Raw genomic sequence first — 18,154 nt, forward strand, 5'->3', positions numbered from 1 at the left:
TTATGTCATTATATATTATTAATAATGACAGCTATCATGAAGAGAAACTCTTCATGTAAGAGGTAAATCTTACATGGAAGGGGTAAGTCACAGAAGGACTCCATTTAACATGCTTGATGTGTATTTGTAAAATTCCACATCTTTTAGGACAGGTGACTGGGTGTTTCTGGGTGCCTGTAACAATTTCCTTGGAAAATGGAGTGTAAATATCTTCTCTCTCCATTTGTTTCGCATTTTCATTTTTTAAAAAAATTGAGGTGGAATTCACATAACATAAAGTTAGCTATTTTTAAATTTTATCTTATTTTTTGAGGCGGAATCTCACTCTGTCACCCAGGCCGGAGTGCAGTGGCAGGATCTTTGCTCACTGCAACCTCCGTCTCCCAGGTTCAAGCGATTCTCCTGCCTCAGCCTCCCGAGTAGCTGGGATTACAGGCGCCTGCCACCATGCCTGGCTAATTTTTGGATTTTTAGTAGAGATGGGGTTTCGCCATGTTGGCCAGGCTGGTCTCGAACTCCTGACCTCAGGTGATTCACCCGCCTCAGCCTCCCAAAGTGTTGGGATTACAGGCATGAGCCACTTCATCCGGCCTATTTTATTTTACATTTTTAGAGATGGGGGGTCTCGCCTCTTGCCCAGACTGGAATGCAGTGGTGTGATCATAGCTCACTGCAGCCTTAACCTCCCAGGCTCAAGCGATCCTCCCACCTCAGCCTTCTAAGTAGCTGGGACTACAGGCGTGTGCCACTATGCCTGGCTAATTTTTAAATGTTTTGTAGAGATGGGTCTCACCATGTTGCCCAGGCTGGTCTCAAACTCCTGGGCTCAAGTGATCCTCCTGCCTTTGCCTCCCAAAGTGCTGGGATTACAGAGGTGAGCCACCACGCCCGGCCAAAGTTAGCCATTTTTAAATGTACAATTTAGTGGCATTTAGCACATTCACAGTGTTGTGCAGCCACTACCTCTGACTAGTCCCAGGACATCTTCATCCCCACAAAAGGAGACCCTGTCCCCATCAGCAGCCACTCCCCATTCCCCTTCCCCAGTCCCTGGCAACCACCCATCTGCTTCCTGGCTTTATGGAGTTACCTGTTCTGGGCATTTCACACAGATGGAATCTCACACTATGTGGCCTTTGTGTCTGGCTTCTGTCAGCATCGTGTTTTTGGGGTTCATCCATGCTGAAGCATGGGTCAGTGCTTCCTTCCTTTTCATGGCTGAATAATATTCCATACTGTGGATGGACCACATTGTGTTGATCCGTTTGCCTGTTGATGGACACTTGATTTGCTTCCACTTTGGGGCTATTGTGAGTGTGTGTGTGTGTGTGTGTGTGTGTGTGTGTGTGTGTATAAGGATTTGTTTGCATTCCTCTGACACTTTTTTTTTTTTTGATGGAGTCTTGCTCTGTTGCCTAGGCTGGAGTGCAGTGGCGTGACCTCGGCTCATTTCAACCTCCGCCTCCCATGTTTAAGTGATTCTCCTGTCTCAGCCTCCTGAGTAGCTGGGACTACGATCCATCTGCCACCTTGGGAGTCACCTTAGCCCCCATCCCTCCCCTCCTTCAAGGTCCCCAGAAGGAACTCACCCTGTCAGCCTTCGACTTGGGACCTCCAGGACTGTGAGAGAACACGTTTCCGTTGTTGGAAGCCACTGTGAACCCCGAAAATTTGAGACAGTTCTCAGTTAATTTAGAAAGTTTATTTTGCGCCCGGGCATGGTGGCTTACGCCTGTAATCCCAGCACTTTGAGAGACTGAGGCGGGCAGATCACCTGAGGTCAGGAGTTCGAGACCAGCCTGACCAACATGGTGAAACCCCATCTCTACTGAAAATACAAAAATTAGCTGGGCATCTTGGCGTCTGCCTGTAATCCCAGCTACTAGGGAGACTGAGGCAGGAGAATCGTTTGAACCCGGGAGGTGTATTTTCTACTAAAAATACAAAAATTAGCCGGGCATGGTGGTGGGCGTCTGTCATCCCAGCTACTCGGGAGGCTGAGGTGGGAGAATCACTTGAACCTGGGAGCCAGAGGTTGCAGTGAGCCGAGATCGTGCCACTGCACTCTACCCTGGGTGACAGAGACTCCGTTTAAAAAAAAAAAAAAAAGAAAGTTTATTTTGCTAAGGTTGGGGATACTCGCCCATGACACAGACTCAGGAGGTCCTGATGACATGTGTCCAAGGTGGTCGGGGCACAGCTTAGTCTTAGACATTTAGGGAGACAGGAGACATCAATCAATATATGTAAGAAGTACATTGGTTCAGTCTTGAAAGGCAGGACAACTCGAAGCAAAGACAGGAAGACTTGAAGCCGGGAGGGAGCTTCCAGGTCACAGGTTTCTTAGTAGCAACCCCAGGGAACTCGCTGGCGGGAGGGGACAGTGGGGGCATCTGTGCAGTTCTACACCAGGGCTGGGTGTGGTGGGGGACGCAGGCGTGAGTCTGGCTCGATGCCCATCAGGTTCCCAGGCCGGGTAGGGAGCCAGGGGAGTCCAAAACCAGCCTGGGTGGAGCAAGATTTATGCTGTGGGGGAGGTGCAATTATCATCATCACCATTATTATTAAGATCCATTAGCAGCTTCTGTAAAAGAATCTTATTATCCCCACTCCACTCCGGCCTCTGTTTCCCACCCCAGTTAATGGAGCCCCCACCACCCAGGTGCCAGATCCAGAACCCGGTGCTGACCCTGGACCCCACCCCCAGCCCACTAGGTCCTTTCTACTGCCTAGACTAGAGTTTTGGGCTGAAACACAGGATCCCGCACTTAAATGTAAATTTCAGATAGAGGCCAGGTGCAGTGGCTCATGCCTGGAATCCCAGCACTCTGGGAGGCCAAGACGAGTGGATCGCTTGAGCCCAGGAGTTTGAGACCAGTCTGGGAATCACAGCAAGACCTTATCTCAACAATTTTTTTTTTTTTTTTTTTTTCTGATACAGAGTCTCTGTCGCCGAAGTTGGAGTGAAGTGGTGCAATCTCTACTCACTGCAACCTCCACCTCCCAGGTTCAAGCCATTCTCCTTCCTCAGCCTCCCGAGTAGCTGGGAGTATAGGCACCTACCACCATGCCCGGCTAATTTTTGTATTTTTAGTAGAGACGGGGCGGGGTTTCACCACGCTGGCTGGGCTGTTCTCGAACTCCTGACCTCAGGTCATCCATCTACCTCAGCCTCCTAAAGTGTTAAAATTACAGGCGTGAGCCCTCCTCCTGGCCATAAAAAATTTTTAAAAAATTATCCGGGAGGCTGGGCATGGTGGCTCCTGTCTGTAATCCCAGCACTTTGGGAGGCCGAGGCAGGTGGATTGCCTGGGGTCAGGAGTTCGAAACCAGCCCAACCAACATGATGAAACCCCATCTCTACTAAAAATATAAAAATTAACTGGGCGTCGTGGAATCCGCCTGTAATGCCAGCTACTAGGGAGACTGAGGCAGGACAATCGTTTGAACCCAGGAGGTGAAGGTTGCGGTGAGCCAAGATTGTGCCATTGCACTCCAGCCTGGGCAACAAAAGCAAAACTCCATCTCAAAAAAAGAAAAAAAAAAAAAATTATCCGGGCATGGTGGCTCATGCCTGTGGTCCCAGCTACTCAGCAGGATTGCTTGAGCCCAGGAGGTCAAGGCTGCAATAAGCCATGGTCACACCACTGCGCTCCAGCCTAGGCAACAGAGTGAGGCCCTGTCTAAAAAATAATCATAAATAAATAAATTTCAGATAGAGAAGGAATTTTTTACTTTTATAAGTATGGGTAAGTTCCAATATTGCTGCTTATGTCTCCCCTTCTTAGCTTACTTTTTTTTTTTTTTTTTTTGAGACAGGGTCTCACTCTGTTGCCCAGGCTGTAACCTTGACCTCCCGGGCTCAGACGATCCTCCCATCGCGACCCCTCGAGTAGCTGGGACTACGGGTACATGCCGTCACTCCCGGCTAATTTTTGTAATTTTTGTAGAGGTGTGATTTTGCCGTGTGGCTCAGGCTGGACTCAAACTCCTGAGCTCAAGGAGTCCTCCTGCCTTGGCCTCCCAAAGCGTTGGGATTACAGGTGTGAGCCACTGCACCTGGCCTGAGTTGTAAAATAAACGTCTTATAAATGTTTTATTTTGGAATCAATTTAATGGCAGGAAAGTTGCAAAGAGGCTGTGCAGCACTCCTGTATCCCCTTCCACCAGCGTCCTCTGATGTTGACATCTTTCCCTACCTCAGTACATTTGGTGAAACTAAGAAATTAATGCTGGGACAATGGTGCTATCAACTAAACTCCAGACATTCTATGTGGATGTCACCAATGTTCCCACAAATGTCCTCCCTCTCTTCCAGGATCCTTCACCTTATTTAGCCCTCATATCTCCCTGGTCTCCTCTGGTCTGTGATGGTTTTTTAGTCTTTCCTTGTTTTTCATGACCTCAGCAGTGTTCTTTCTCTTGTTTTTTTTTCTTTTTTTTTTTTAGACTGAGTTTTGCTCTTGTCGCCCAGGCTGCAGTGCACTGGCGCAATCTCAGCTCACTGCAACCTCCGTCTCCTGGGTTCAACCGATTCTCCCACTTCAGCCTCCCGAGTAGCTGGGATTACAGGCATCCACAACCACACTCAGCTAATGTTTGTATTTTTAGTAGAGATGGGGTTTCACCATGTTGGCCAGGCTGGTCTCGAATTCCTGACCTCCAGTGATCTGCCTGCCTCAGCCTTCCAAAGTACTGGGATTACAGATGTGAGCCATTGTGCCTGGCCCGTTTTTTTTTTTTTAAGGCAGGCTCTCACTCTGTTGCTCAGGCTGAAGTGCAGTAACTTGATCGCAGCTCACTGCAGCCCCAAGCTCCTGGGCTCAATTGATTCTTCCACCTCAGCCTCCTGAGTAGCAGGGAACATAGGTGTGTGCCATATGCTTGGGTATTTTTTTAAACTTTTTGTGGAGATGGGGTCTTGCTATATTGTCCAGGCTGGTCTTGAATTCCTGGACTCAAGTGATCCTCCTGCCTTGGCCTCCTGAAGTGCTGGGATTACAGGTGTGAGAAACTTTGTCAGTCTTTTTTTTTTTTTTTTTTTCTGAGATGGAGTTTTGCTCTTCTTGTCCAGGCTGGAATGCAGTGGCACCATCTCAGCTCACTGCAACCTCTACCTCTGCCTCTTGGGCTCAAGTGATTCTCCTGCCTCAGCCTCCCGAGTAGCTGGGATTATAGGCGCCCACCACCATACCCACCTACTTTTTTGTGTGTTTTAGTAGAGAGGGGGATTCATCTGTTGGTCAGGCTGGTCTTGAACTCCTGCCCTCAGGTAATCAACCTGCCTTAGCCTCCCAAAGTTCTGGGATTATAGGCCTGAGCCACTGTGACTGGCTGACTTTGGCAGTATGAAAGAGTGCTGGCCAGTGCCCCCCAGGGCATCCAAGTGTACCCCAGTCTGTGTTTGACATTTTCTTGTGGTTAGATGGGAATTGTGGGGTTTGGGGAAGAAGACAGGAGCATGGCCTCCTCATCATGTCGTATCAGGGATGCCCAGTGTCCCCATCCATACCCCCAGTCGTGCCAATACTGTGCATTATGGCTGGGGCGCCAAACATGCTCCCCAGGCGTCTTCCCTCCCCAGGAATCTTCAAGAACTGGAAGGAGTTCCAGTTCCTCAGAGCCAGACACAATAACATATCCCAGACACTGGCCACTTGGCTGGAGGCTGAATTTTAATGGGAGGAAATGGACATAGAAGAATATTGCCAGCTGCAGAACCTAGAGCTCCTACATGGTTCTCCTATCTTCTCCCCAGTTTCCCAATGTGGACGCTTTACAGCCTCAAACAAGGTGAAAAACAGGCATCTGCCTGCGTGTGTTTCTCTAAATTGCCGTCTGAATACTGTCAACTGACCTATTTTAAAATTATTTAGGCCAGGCGCGGTGGCTCACACCTGTAATCCCAGCACTTTGGGAGCTCCAGACAGGCAGATCACCTGAGGTCAGGAGTTCGAGACCAGCCTGGCCAACATGGCGAAACCCCGTCTCTACTAAAAATACAAAAATTAGCCGGGCGTGGTGGCGCACGCCTGTAATCCCAGCTACTCTGGAGGCTGAGGCAGGAGAATCACTTGAACCTGGGAGGCGGAGGTTGCAGTGAGCCAAGACTGTGCCACTGCACTCCAGCCTGGGGCACAGAGCCAGACTGTCTCAAAAAAAAAAAAAAAAAAAAAAGGCGGTGGGGGATAAGCCGGCATGAGATGAGAAATGGACTCTTCAGGGCCTGGTAAGCAGGATTTCCCAACCTCAGCACTTGAGGCTGGATGATCTGTGTGGCAGAGGCCATCCCGTGCATTGTAGCATCCCTGGCCTGCACCCACCAGATACTATTAGGTTGGTGCAAAAGTCATTGCTGTTCTTGCTATTTTTTTTTTTTTTGAGATGGAGTCTCATGCCATCGCCCAGGCTGGAGTGCAGTGCTGCAGTCTCGGCTCACTGCAACCTCCACCTCCTGGGTTCAAGCGATTCTCCTGCCTCAGCCTCCCCAGTGGCTGGGATGACAGGTGCGCGGCATCATGCTTGGCTGATTTTTGTACTTTTTTTTTTTTTTTTTTGAGATAGTGTCTCACTGTGTTGCCCAGGCTGGAGTGCAGTGGTGCGATCTCCGCTCACTGCAAGCTCCGCCCCCTGGGTTCATGCCATTCTCCTGCCTCAGCCTCCCGAGTAACTGGGATTATAGGGGCCGGCCACCACACCCGGCTAATTTTTTTTGTATTTTTAGTAGAGATGGGGCTTCACAGTGTTCGCCAGGATGGTCTTGATCTCCTGATCTCGTGATCCACCTGTCTCAGCCTCCCAAAGTGCTGGGATTACAGGCGTGAGCCACTGCACCCGGCCATGATTTTTGTATTTTTAGTAGGGACAGGGTTTCACCATATTGGCCAGGCTGGTCTAGAACTCCTGACCTCAGGTGATCCACCCGCCTCAGCCTCCCAAAGTGCTAGGATTACGGGTGTGAGCCACCACACCCGGTCCTTGCCATTACTTTTAATGGCAAAACCCACAATTAATAGCATCCCCCTGACCCGCCTCCCTGAGTCGTGAGGACCAAAAATGTCTCTAGACATTGCCAAGCTTTCTCAGGTGTGAACCTGTGTCTAACCATAAGAGGCCAGGCTGCACTTCAGAGTTGTGATTTGCATTTCTAGGAAACCCTGGGGGCTGTACTGGGTGTTCGACACCCTCCCCGACCACAGCCTTGGGATGGAAACCTCTCTCCGTGTCACTGGTTCTGCATGGGGTATGTTGGACATTTGCCATTTGATAAGTAAAGTCCCAGCTCCCCTGACCCAGAGAAGTCTGTCCCTGAGTGATCTGCGCGGCATACCCGAAATAATGACTGATGACCCACAGAAGGCCTGTCACACGCGGTGTTCAGAACAAAAGAAGACACAGGAACAGTGGGCAAATGCAGCCTGACTCATGCCGGCCGGCCGCGCAAGGAGCGCCAAGGCCTGACTCGCAGCCTACGATGCCACACCTGTGCCTGCGCCCCAGCAATGGCGGCCCTGTGAGAAAATATTGGACCCCTAGCAATCAAGCTGGGACGGCCCTGTGCCTGCACAAGCCTGTGGCGAGAAGCGCCGTGGGGCCCACTACAGCCTTGTACACTCGGTGAGCCCCGGGCTGTTTGCAGGAGGAAGGCTGACTCAGCCGAGGGGTGTGGAGACCCACAGAGACCCCTGGAGAAGGGGAGTTTCAGAGGCTTCCCAGTGTTTCTTTTTTTTGAGGCAGAGTCTTGGTCTGTCACCCAGGCTGTAGTACAGTGGCACCATCTCGGCTCACTGCAACCTCTGCCTCCCGGGTTCAAGGGATTCTCTTGTCTCAGCCTCCTGAGTGGCTGGGATTACAGGCATAGGCCACCATGCCTGGCTAATTTTTATATTTTTAGTAGAGATGGGGTTTCACCATGTTGGCCAGGCTGGTCTCGAACTCCTGACTTCAGGTGATCCACCCGCCTCGGCCTCCCAAAGTGCTGGGCTTAGAGGTGTTGTGAGCCACTAAGCCTGGCTTTATTTTTTTATTTTTTGAGATGGAGTTTCATTCTTGTTGCCCAGGCTGGAGTGCAGTGGCGCTATCTTGGCTCACTGCAACCTCCGCCTCCCAGGTTCAAGCGATTCTCCTGCCTCAGCCTCCCGAGTAGCTGGGATTACGGGTGCCTGCCACCACATCCAGCTAATTTTTTTGTGTTTTTAGTAGAGACAGGGTTTCACTATGTTGGCCAGGCTGGTCTCGAACTCCTGACCTCAGGCGATCCGCTCGCCTCAGTCTCGCAAAGTGCTAGGATTACAGGCATGAGCGGCCGTGCCCAGCTTTTTTTTTTTTTTTTTTTTAGATGGAGTCTCCCCTCTCTCTGTTGCCCAGGCTGAAGGGCAATGGTGTGATCTGGTTCAATGCAACCTCGGCCTCCTAGGCTCAAGCGATCCTCCCACCTCGGCCTCCCGAGTAGCTGGGAATACAGGTGTGCACCACCACACCTGGCTAATTTTATTGGTATTTTTTGTAGAGAGGGGGTTTTGGGATTACAGGCTTAAGCCCAGGAGTTTGAGACTAGTTGCCCAAATAACTAGTACCCAGCCTGTATGCATTCATTTTTGTTTTAAACAACAATAAAAAAATTAAGGTGAGCTGGGCTCAGTGGCTCACGCCTGTAATCCCAGTATTTTGGGAGAGGGAGGCAGGGGAATCACTTGAAGACTAGGAGTTCGGGACCAGCCTGGGCAACATAGAGTGCCCTCTGCCCACCCCACCAAAAAATAAAAATAAATTAGCTCAGTGTGGTTGCTCACGCCTGTAGTCCCAGCTACTTGGGGGGCTGAGGCGGGAGATCCAGGCTGCAGTGAGCTGTGATGCCACTGTGTACACCCCTGTGATGGCACGTGTAATATACAAAGGGGGACAGGATGATCACACCTCCAAGGTCACCAGGGTGTGTATACTCCCCTGTAATACCAGTCATAATATAGATGGGGGGACAGGATGATAGTACCCCCAATATCTCAGGGGGCATATACACCCCCTGTAATACCAGTCATAATACAGATGGGGGGACAGGATGATAGTACCCCCAATATCTCAGGGGGCACGTACACCCCCCTGTAATACCAGTCATAATACAGATGGGGGGACAGGATGATAGTACCCCCAATATCTCAGGGGGCATATACACCCCCTGTAATACCAGTCATAATACAGATGGGGGACAGGATGATAGTACCCCCAATATCTCAGGGGGCATGTACACCCCCCTGTAATACCAGTCATAATACAGATGGGGGGACAGGATGATAGTACCCCAAATATCTCAGGGGGCGTGTATATCGCCCTGTAATACCAGTCATATACAGGGGGGACAAGATGATAGTAACCCCAATATCGCAGGGGGTGTGTACACCCCCCTGTAATACCAGTCATAATATAGATGGGGGACAGGATGATAGTACCCCAATATCTCAGGGGGCGTGTACACCCCCTGTAATACCAGTCGTAATATACAGGGGGCGGACAGGACAATAGTACACCCAACATCGCAGGGGGCATGTACACCCCCCTGTAATGCCAGTCATATTATACAGGGGGGACAGGACGATAGTACCCCCAATATCGCAGGGGCATGTACACCCCTCTGTGATACTGGTCATTACATCCAGGGGAGGACAGTATGATAGTACCCCCAATATTGTAGGGGGTGTGTACACCCTCAAGTGATACTGTGAGTCATATCAAAGGGGGGACAGAATGATGGTACCCCCAATGTTACAGGGAGTGTGTACACCCCCCTGTGATATCACGCATAATATTAATAATTAGCAACCACACCTAGCTAATTTATTTTTTGGTGAGGTGGGCAGAGGGCACTCCATGTTGCCCTGGTTGGTCCTGAACTCCTGGACTTGAAGTGATTCCCTCGCCTCCACCTCCCAAAATACTGGGATTACAGGTGTGAGCCATTGAGCCTAGGAAGTGACAAGATGATAGTACCCCCAATATCGCAGGGGGTGTGTAGGGTGTGTACACTTCCCCGTGATACCATGTGTAATATTGAGGGGGGGACTGGATATTATGAACAATATCACAGGGGGGTGGACACTCATTCTCCTCTCCCCCGCTGGAGATTACGAACCATATCACAGGGTGTCCTGTACGGTACAGTGCCACTGTGCTCCAGCCCAGGCAACATAGTGAGACCCTGTCTCTAAAACAAAACAAAGACAACCCCCTGAATGGTAAAATAACATACATAACATTTATTAAAATTCATCTTAACCTTTTTTTTTTTTTGAGACAGAGTCTCACTCTGTCGCCCAGGCTGGAGTGCAATGGAATGATCTTGGCTCACTGTAACCTCCGCCTCCTGGGTTCGAGTGATTCTCATGCCTCAGCCTCCCGAGTAGCTGGGATTACAGGTGTGCACCACCATGCCTGGCTAATTTTTGTATTTTTTTATAGAGACAGGGTTTTGCCATGTTGCCCAGGCTGGTCTCGAACTCCTGGCCTCAAGCAATCCACCCCCACTTGGCCTCCCAAAGTGTTGGGATTACAGGCGTGAGCCACCGCACTTGGCCTCATCTTAACCCTTTTTAAGTGTACAATTCAGTGGCATTAAGTTTATTCATGATGTTGTGTAACCATTGCCACTTTTTATTTTTTGAGACAGGATCTCACTCTGTCACCCAGGCTGGAGTGCAGTGGTGCAATCTCGGCTCACTGCAGCCTTGACCCTCCCAGGCTCCAGTGATCCTCCCACCTCAGCCTCTTGAGTAGCAGGGACTACAAGCATGTATGACCACCTGCCTAATTTTTAAATTTCTTGTAGAGACGGGGTTTCACCATGCTGCCCAGGCTGGTCTTGAACTCGTGGACTCAAGCGATCTGCCCCTCTCAGCCTTCCAAAGTGCTGAGATTCCAGGCATGAGCCACTGTGCCTGGCCACCATTGTCACTTTCTAGTTCCAGCACTTCTTTATCATCCCAAACTGAAACTCTGTCCCTATTAGACTCAAACTCCCCATTCCTTCTCCTCTAGCCCCTCGTACCCACCATTCTACTTTCTGTCTCTATAAGTGTGACCACTCTAGAGACCTCCTATAAGTGAAATCAGACAGTAGTTGTCTTTTTGTGATGGGCTCATTTCACTTAGCATAATGTCCTCAAGGTTCATCCACAGTGTAGCATGAGTCAGAATTTTATTCCTTTTTCCTGGCTGAATAATATTCCACCGTATGGCTACACTACATTTTGTGTATCCATTCATCTGTTGATGGATGCTTTGGTTGTTTTCACTTGCCATCACGGTTTTTTTTTTTTTTTTAATTAAAAATTTAAAGGGCTGGGCATGGTGGCTCACACCTGTAATCCCAGAACTTTGGAAGGCCAAGGTGGGCAGATCACCTGAGATCGGGAGTTTGAGACCAGCCTGCCCAACATGAAGAAACCCCGTCTCTACTAAAAATACAAAATTAGCTGGGTATGGTGGTGCATGCCTGTACTCCCAGCTACTTGGGAGGCTGAGGCAGGTGAATTGCTTGAACCTGGGAGGTGGAGGTTGCAGTGAGCCAAGATTGCACGCGCCATTGCACTCTAGTTTGGGCAACGAGAGCAAAACTCCATCTCAAAAAAAAAATTAAATTGTGGTTAAATATACGTAACATAAAATTTGCCATTAGACTCAGGAGCGAAATTGATGGTTGAAAAAAAAATTACCATTAGATCCTCTTTCAAAGCATTCTCCTGATTAGGTCAGGCCCACCCAAGGTAAGCTCCCATTTGATGAACTCAAAATCAAATTATTTTGGACCTTAATTATATTGGTAAGGTTTTTTCCACCTTTGCCTTAAAATGTCACCTTATCAAGGAAGTGACACCCTCACTGACTCACTAGTCACACCTAGACTTACGGGATTATAGCAGGTGTGTACGCAGACGGCCTGGAATCTTGGGAGCCTCTTAGAGTTCTGCCTACACTGAACCCAGCCTCATTCCCTGCCCCTGGTTGGTTTTGGGCCAAGATGAGAGGATTGCTCAAGTGACCGGTGGGTGGAATTGGGTCAGGGTGAGGAGGCTGTGGTCCTGTCTCTCCCTTTCTCCTCGTCAGGGGCAACACGCTGCTCTTTCCCTCCAAACGGAGACAACAGGCCGGGCGTGGTGGCTCACGCCTGTAATCCCAGCACTTTGGGAGGCCAGGGTGGGTGGATCACAAGGTCAGGAGTGACCAGCCCGGCCAACATAGTGAAGCCCTGTCTCTACTAAAAATACAAAAATTAGTCGGCCGTGGTGGTGGGCGCCTGTAGTCCCAGCTGCTTGGGAGTCTGAGGCAGGAGAATTGCCTGAACTGGGGAGGCGGAGGTTGCAGTGAGCTGAGATCGCGTCACTGCACTCCAGCCTGGCTGACAGAGCGAGACTCCGTCACACACACACACACACACACACACACACACACCACACACACACACACACACACACACACCATTCCTGGTGAAGGTGAAAGCAATTTGTCTTCCAGGCTGGGAACCTTGATGTCCCGAATGAGTGAGGCTCACCGGGACAGAATGAAGGAATCGCATTCATGTTGAAAGTCTTCTGTCCCCATGCACAAGGAAGGGTATGTCTGTGCACTTTTGAGGACTTTCAGAGATGATTGGCCATTGGCTTTTGTCCTCATCGGGTTCAAAGAGGACCACTTGGAAAGGTTTTCCAAAGCGCTGGCTGCCCAGCTGCCCGGGCCATTTACCAGGCTTGTCAATCTGTTGCCACAAAGGGCTTTGCCCCAGACAATCCGACGACTTTGTCTTGTGACTCACTGTGTCCCAGGCACCAAGAGGCCGTGTACAAAAGGTGGGGTGGCCATCCAGAGAGGCAGCTCCCAGACACACCTTGACCTGGTGGGTACTGAGTCACCAGCGGAGCCAGCAGGCAGTGGGGACCATCACCACCTTCAAGGGGCGGGTCCCTGTGGGTTCCCACGAGGTTTTACAGCCCGCTTTGGGGACAAACCTAGCTGCTGAGATGTATCCCATTTTGTCCCAGCTTGGGGACTTCGGGCAAGTCACCGAGGCGGCATTTTCTATTCTTTTTCTTTTTTCTTGAGACAAAGTTTCACTCTTATTGCCCAGGCTGGAGTGCAATGGTGCCATCTCAGCTCACTGCAACCTCCGCCTCCTGGGTTCAAGCAATTCTCCTGCTTCAGCCTCCCCAGTAGCTGGGATTACAGGCATGCGCCACCACGCCCGGCTAATTTTGTAATTTTAGTAGAGATGGGATTTCTCCATGTTGGTCAGGCTGGTCTCGAACTCCTGACCTCAGGTGATCCACCTGCCTCAGCCTCCCAAAGTGTTGGGATTACAGGCGTGAGCCACTGTGCCTGGCCAGAGGCTGCATTTTCACATCTGCTCATCCTGGACTGGGAAGTGGCCCTGTGAACACTGGTCCAATCAAATCACGCGCCAGGACCTCTTTCCACCACCATCCACTCCTCCTTGATCTTTGAGACCAGGACAGAGCCTTGTCCCTGGTCTGTGGACTCCCTCTGCTCACCCTGCTGCACAGCCAGAGTCAGAACTGTTTGGTTTTTCTTCTCAGACACAGCAGGGGTTCTCTGGGGCACGGGGCTTCTGGGATTCCAACCACCTGCATGGATCAACCATGGCTGGAAGTTTCTACAGCAGCATCTTGCTTGGTTTGCGTCTCCTCCTGGTCCAGAGTGGCAGGGGTCTCTGTCCTCGTTGCCTTTTTAGGGTCTGGCATGCGACAGGTGCTCAATAAATGCCTGTTTGATCTTTTCTTTTTTTAATTTAAGACAGAGTCTCACTCTGTTGCCCACGCTGGAGTGCAGTGGCATGATCTCAGCTCACTGCAACCTCCACCTCCCAGGTTCAAGAAATTCTCGGCCAGGCACGGTGGCTCATGCCTGTAATCCCAGCATTTTGGGAGGCTGAGGCAGGTGGATCACGAGGTCAGGAGATCAAGACCATCCTGGCTAACACAGTGGAACCCTGTCTCTACTAAAGATACAAAAAATTAGCCAGGCCTGGTGGTGGGCGCCTGTAGTCCCAGCTACATGGGAGGCTGAGGCAGGAGAATGGCTTGAACCCAGGAGGCAGAGGTTGCAGTGAGCCAAGATTGTGCCATTGCACTCCAGCCTGGGTGACAGAGCAAGCCTCCGTCTCAAAAAAAAAAAAAAAAAAATCTCCCATCTCACCCCCTGAAGTAGCTTGGACTACAGGCATGTGCCACCACGCCCAGCTAATTTTTTGTATTTTTGGTAGAGATGGGGTTTCACTATGTTGTCCAGGCTGGTCTCTAACTCCTGGGTTCAAGTGATCCACTGGCCTTGGCCTCCCAAAGTGGTGGGATTACAGGCGCGAGCCACCATGCCCAGCCTTGATCTTTTCAAATGAAGATAGAACTTGCATGCAGCACAGCGTGATAATCTAGAGTGTACATGCTGGATTTTGCTGGCATGTGGATCCAGACACAGGAATGTCTAGCGCCTGCAAAGGCTCCCTCTCTGAGCAACTCCAAGCTCTGTCGCTGGAGAGGAGTTTTGCCTAAATTTCCCTAAAGTGGAATCACAGTGATGCTCCTCCTCCTCCCCCTCCCCCTCCCTCTCCCCCTCCCCTCCTCCTTTTTTTTTTTTTTTTTTTTTGAGTTGTGGTCTCACTTCTCTTTTTTTTTCATTTAGAATTTTATTTTATTTTATTTTATTTTATTTTATTTTTATTATACTTTAGGGTTTTAGGGTACATGTGCACAATGTGCAGGTTTGTTACATATGTATCCATGTGCCATGTTGATTTCCTGCACCCATTAACCGTCATTTAGCATTAGGTGTATCTCCTAATGCTGTCCCTCCCCCCTCCCCCCACCCCACAACAGTCCCCGGAGTGTGATGTTCCCCTTCCTGTGTCCATGAGTTCTCATTGTTCAATTCCCACCTATGAGTGAGAACATGCGGTGTTTGGTTTTTTGTCCTTGCGATAGTTTACTGAGAATGATGTTTTCCAGTTTCATCCATGTCCCTACAAAGGACACGAACTCATCATTTTTTATGGCTGCATAGTATTCCATGGTGTATATGTGCCACATTTTCTTAATCCAGTCTATCGTTGTTGGACATTTGGGTTGGTTCCAAGTCTTTGCTATTGTGAATAGTGCCGCAATAAACATACGTGTGCATGTGTCTTTATAGCAGCATAACTCTTTATAGAGCTGTGGTCTCACTTCTCTTGCCCAAGCAGGAGTGCAGTTGGTGCAATCACAGCTCATTGCAGCCTCGACCTCCTGGGCTCAAGTGATCCTCCTGCCCTACTTTTAAATTTTTTGTAGAGACGAGGTCTCACTGTGTTGCCCAGGCTAGTCTTGAACTCCTGGGCCCAGGAGATCCTCCTGCCTCAGCCTCTCAAAATGCTGAGATAACAGGTGTGAGCCACAATGGCTGGCCCATTTTCATTGTTCAGCGTCACGCCCACTTGGTTTCTTCATGTTCTGCATGTAGTCGGTGCTTGTTCTTTTCTTTTTCTTTCTTTCTTTTTTTTTTTTTTTGAGACAGTTTCCCTCTTTGCCCAGGCTGGAGTGCAGTGGCGCGTCTTGGCTCATTGCAACGTCTGCCTCCTGGGTTCAAGCGATTCTCCAGCCTCAGCCTCCTGAGTAACTGGGATTACAGGCACCCGCCACCATGCCTGGCTAATTTTTGTATTTTTAGTAGAGACAGGGTTTTGCCATGTTGGCCAGGCTGGTCTCGAACTTTTGATCTCAAGTGATCTGCCTGCCTTGGCCTCGCAAAGTGCTGGGATTACAGGCGTGAGCCACAGCGCCCAGCCCAGGGACAGGGATCTTTAAGGGAAATCCCATGGAAGCAGACAGATCTCACTTTAGGCTTTCTCTGTGTGTTTTTTTTTTTTTTTTTTTTTGAGACAGAGTCTCGCTCTGTCGCCCAGGCTGGAGTTCAGTGGCGCAATCTCGGCTCACTGCAAGCTCCGCCTCCTGGGTTCACGCCATTCTCATGCCTCAGCCTCTCCGAGTAGCTGGGACTACAGGCGCCCGCCACCACGCCCGGCTAATTTTTTATGTTTTTAGTAGAGACGGGGTTTCACCGTGGTCTCGATCTCCTGACCTCGTGATCCGCCCGCCTCGGCCTCCCAAAGTGCTGGGATTACAAGCGTGAGCCACCGCGTCCGGCCTCTGTGTGGTTAATCTCTGAATCACATTCCACCTCCTCTCTCTGCACTTTGGGTTTTGTTTTCTGCAAAATGGGAGAAGACATTAGGGACCAAATGGAGCCCCCAGGGGCCCTAGGAGGGTGGAGGAGATGCTGCTAGAAAGTGTCTACACACTCCTGTTGAGGCTTGGCGTGGTGGCTCACACCTGTCACCTCAGCATTTTGGAAGGCTGAGGTGGGAGGATCACTTAAGGCCAGGCGTTCTAGACCAGCCTGGGCAACATAGCAAAACCCCTCCCTACATCTCTACAAAAACTTAAAAAATAAAAATAAAAAAAAACTTAGCTGAGCCGGGTGGCATGTGCCTACTTAGGAGGCCAAGGGTGGGAGGATCCCTTGAGCCTGGGGGGTCAAGGCTGCAGTGAGTTATGATTGCACCACTGCACTCCAGCCTGGGTGACGGAGCAAGACCTTGTCTCTAAAAAAATAAACACACAAGCAAGCAAATAAATAAATAAAATCCTGGCGCACCACCAATGACCCAAGGGTGCGCCAGGGTCTCAGGCTGGAGGAATCTATTCCACAGGACCTCTGTGATGCTTTACGAGAACCTGGCCTTGCCAACATATTTCAAATACGCAGTTGGCCTCCCAGCTGCGGTCCACACCGCCCTTATCACTTTCATGGGGGAGTCGGGGATTCTTGCCAAAGACTGACTTTCCCTTCTCACGACTTTATTGCTACTCAGAGCCTCTGCAGCTGGGGAGGCCTGTCTAGTTGTTTCCAGGGGCTGATTGCATAAACTGTGTAACATAAACCCTGTGTCGATTTTTGGAAAACTCCCTTTTTTTTCTCCCTGCCTTTAGAAGATTTTTCCAGCGTCACCCAAACACCCGGCCACGGGAGGGGGTGGAGAGGTTGCTGTTTACAATTCTAGGTCAGAACAGTGTGTCTGAATTTCAGGGCGAGATGTGTGTGAGTGCCTTCGATTGTGGAAAAACAAATGTGATTTGAGGGGGAAAAAAAAAGAAGAGGGAAAACGAAACGGAAAACAACTGCTTGCTGAGTGGGAACTTTGAGGCGCGGCCCGGATGGTATGATTTCTGACGACTCGAGAAGGAATGTTCTGGAATATTTTGGGAGTTTTTTTGTGCTTCTGGCAGGCTGACAGCTCGTGCCCCCCCGACTCCCACCTCCAACCCCGCACTCCACGTCACTCCAGTCATTCTGGACAAGCTCCCAAGACAAACGGCTTCTCTTCTTTCCATGGGTTGCAGACATGTGTCCCCAAGCACTTAAAAATAGCCGCCCGTTTACTGCAGACCTGACTTTAAACAATCAGGTTTTTCTTAAGATGTAAAAAACTTTTCCACTGAAAGGGCAGTTTTTGAAACTATGTGTAGTGAGAGGGAGTTTTCCTTTTTTTTTTTTTTCCTTTCCTCAGGAATAAATGTGAAAGTCTTGAGTCTAAAATGGCCAGCTTGGCTGGGCGCGGTGACTCATGCCCATCATCCCAGCACTTTGGGAGGCCGAAGCAGGAGGATCGCTTGAGCTCAAGAGTTTGAGACCAGCTTGACCAACCTGGTGAAACTCTGTCTCTACTAAAAATACAAAAATTAGCTGGACGTGGTGGTGGGCGCCTGTAGTCCCAGCTACTCGGGAGGCTGAGGCAGGAGAATCACTTGAACCCGGGAGGCAGAGGTTACAGTGAGCCAAGATTGCACTACTGCACTCCAGCCTGGGCAACAGAGCAAGACTCTGTCTCACATAATGATAATAATAATAATAACAAATAAATAAATAAATATAATAAAATGGCCAGCTTGGCCAGGTGCGGTGGCTCACACCTGTAATCCCAGCACTTTGGGAGGCTGAGGCAGGAGGATTGCTTGAGCCCGTGGGTTCAAGACCAGCCTGGGCAACATAGTGGGAATTTGTCTCTACTAAAAATAATAAGAACAAAAGTCAATCGATCAATGAAATGGCCAGCTGTGTT

This window comes from Nomascus leucogenys, chromosome 10, assembly GCF_006542625.1.
Source record: "Nomascus leucogenys isolate Asia chromosome 10, Asia_NLE_v1, whole genome shotgun sequence".
NCBI lineage: Eukaryota > Metazoa > Chordata > Mammalia > Primates > Hylobatidae > Nomascus > Nomascus leucogenys.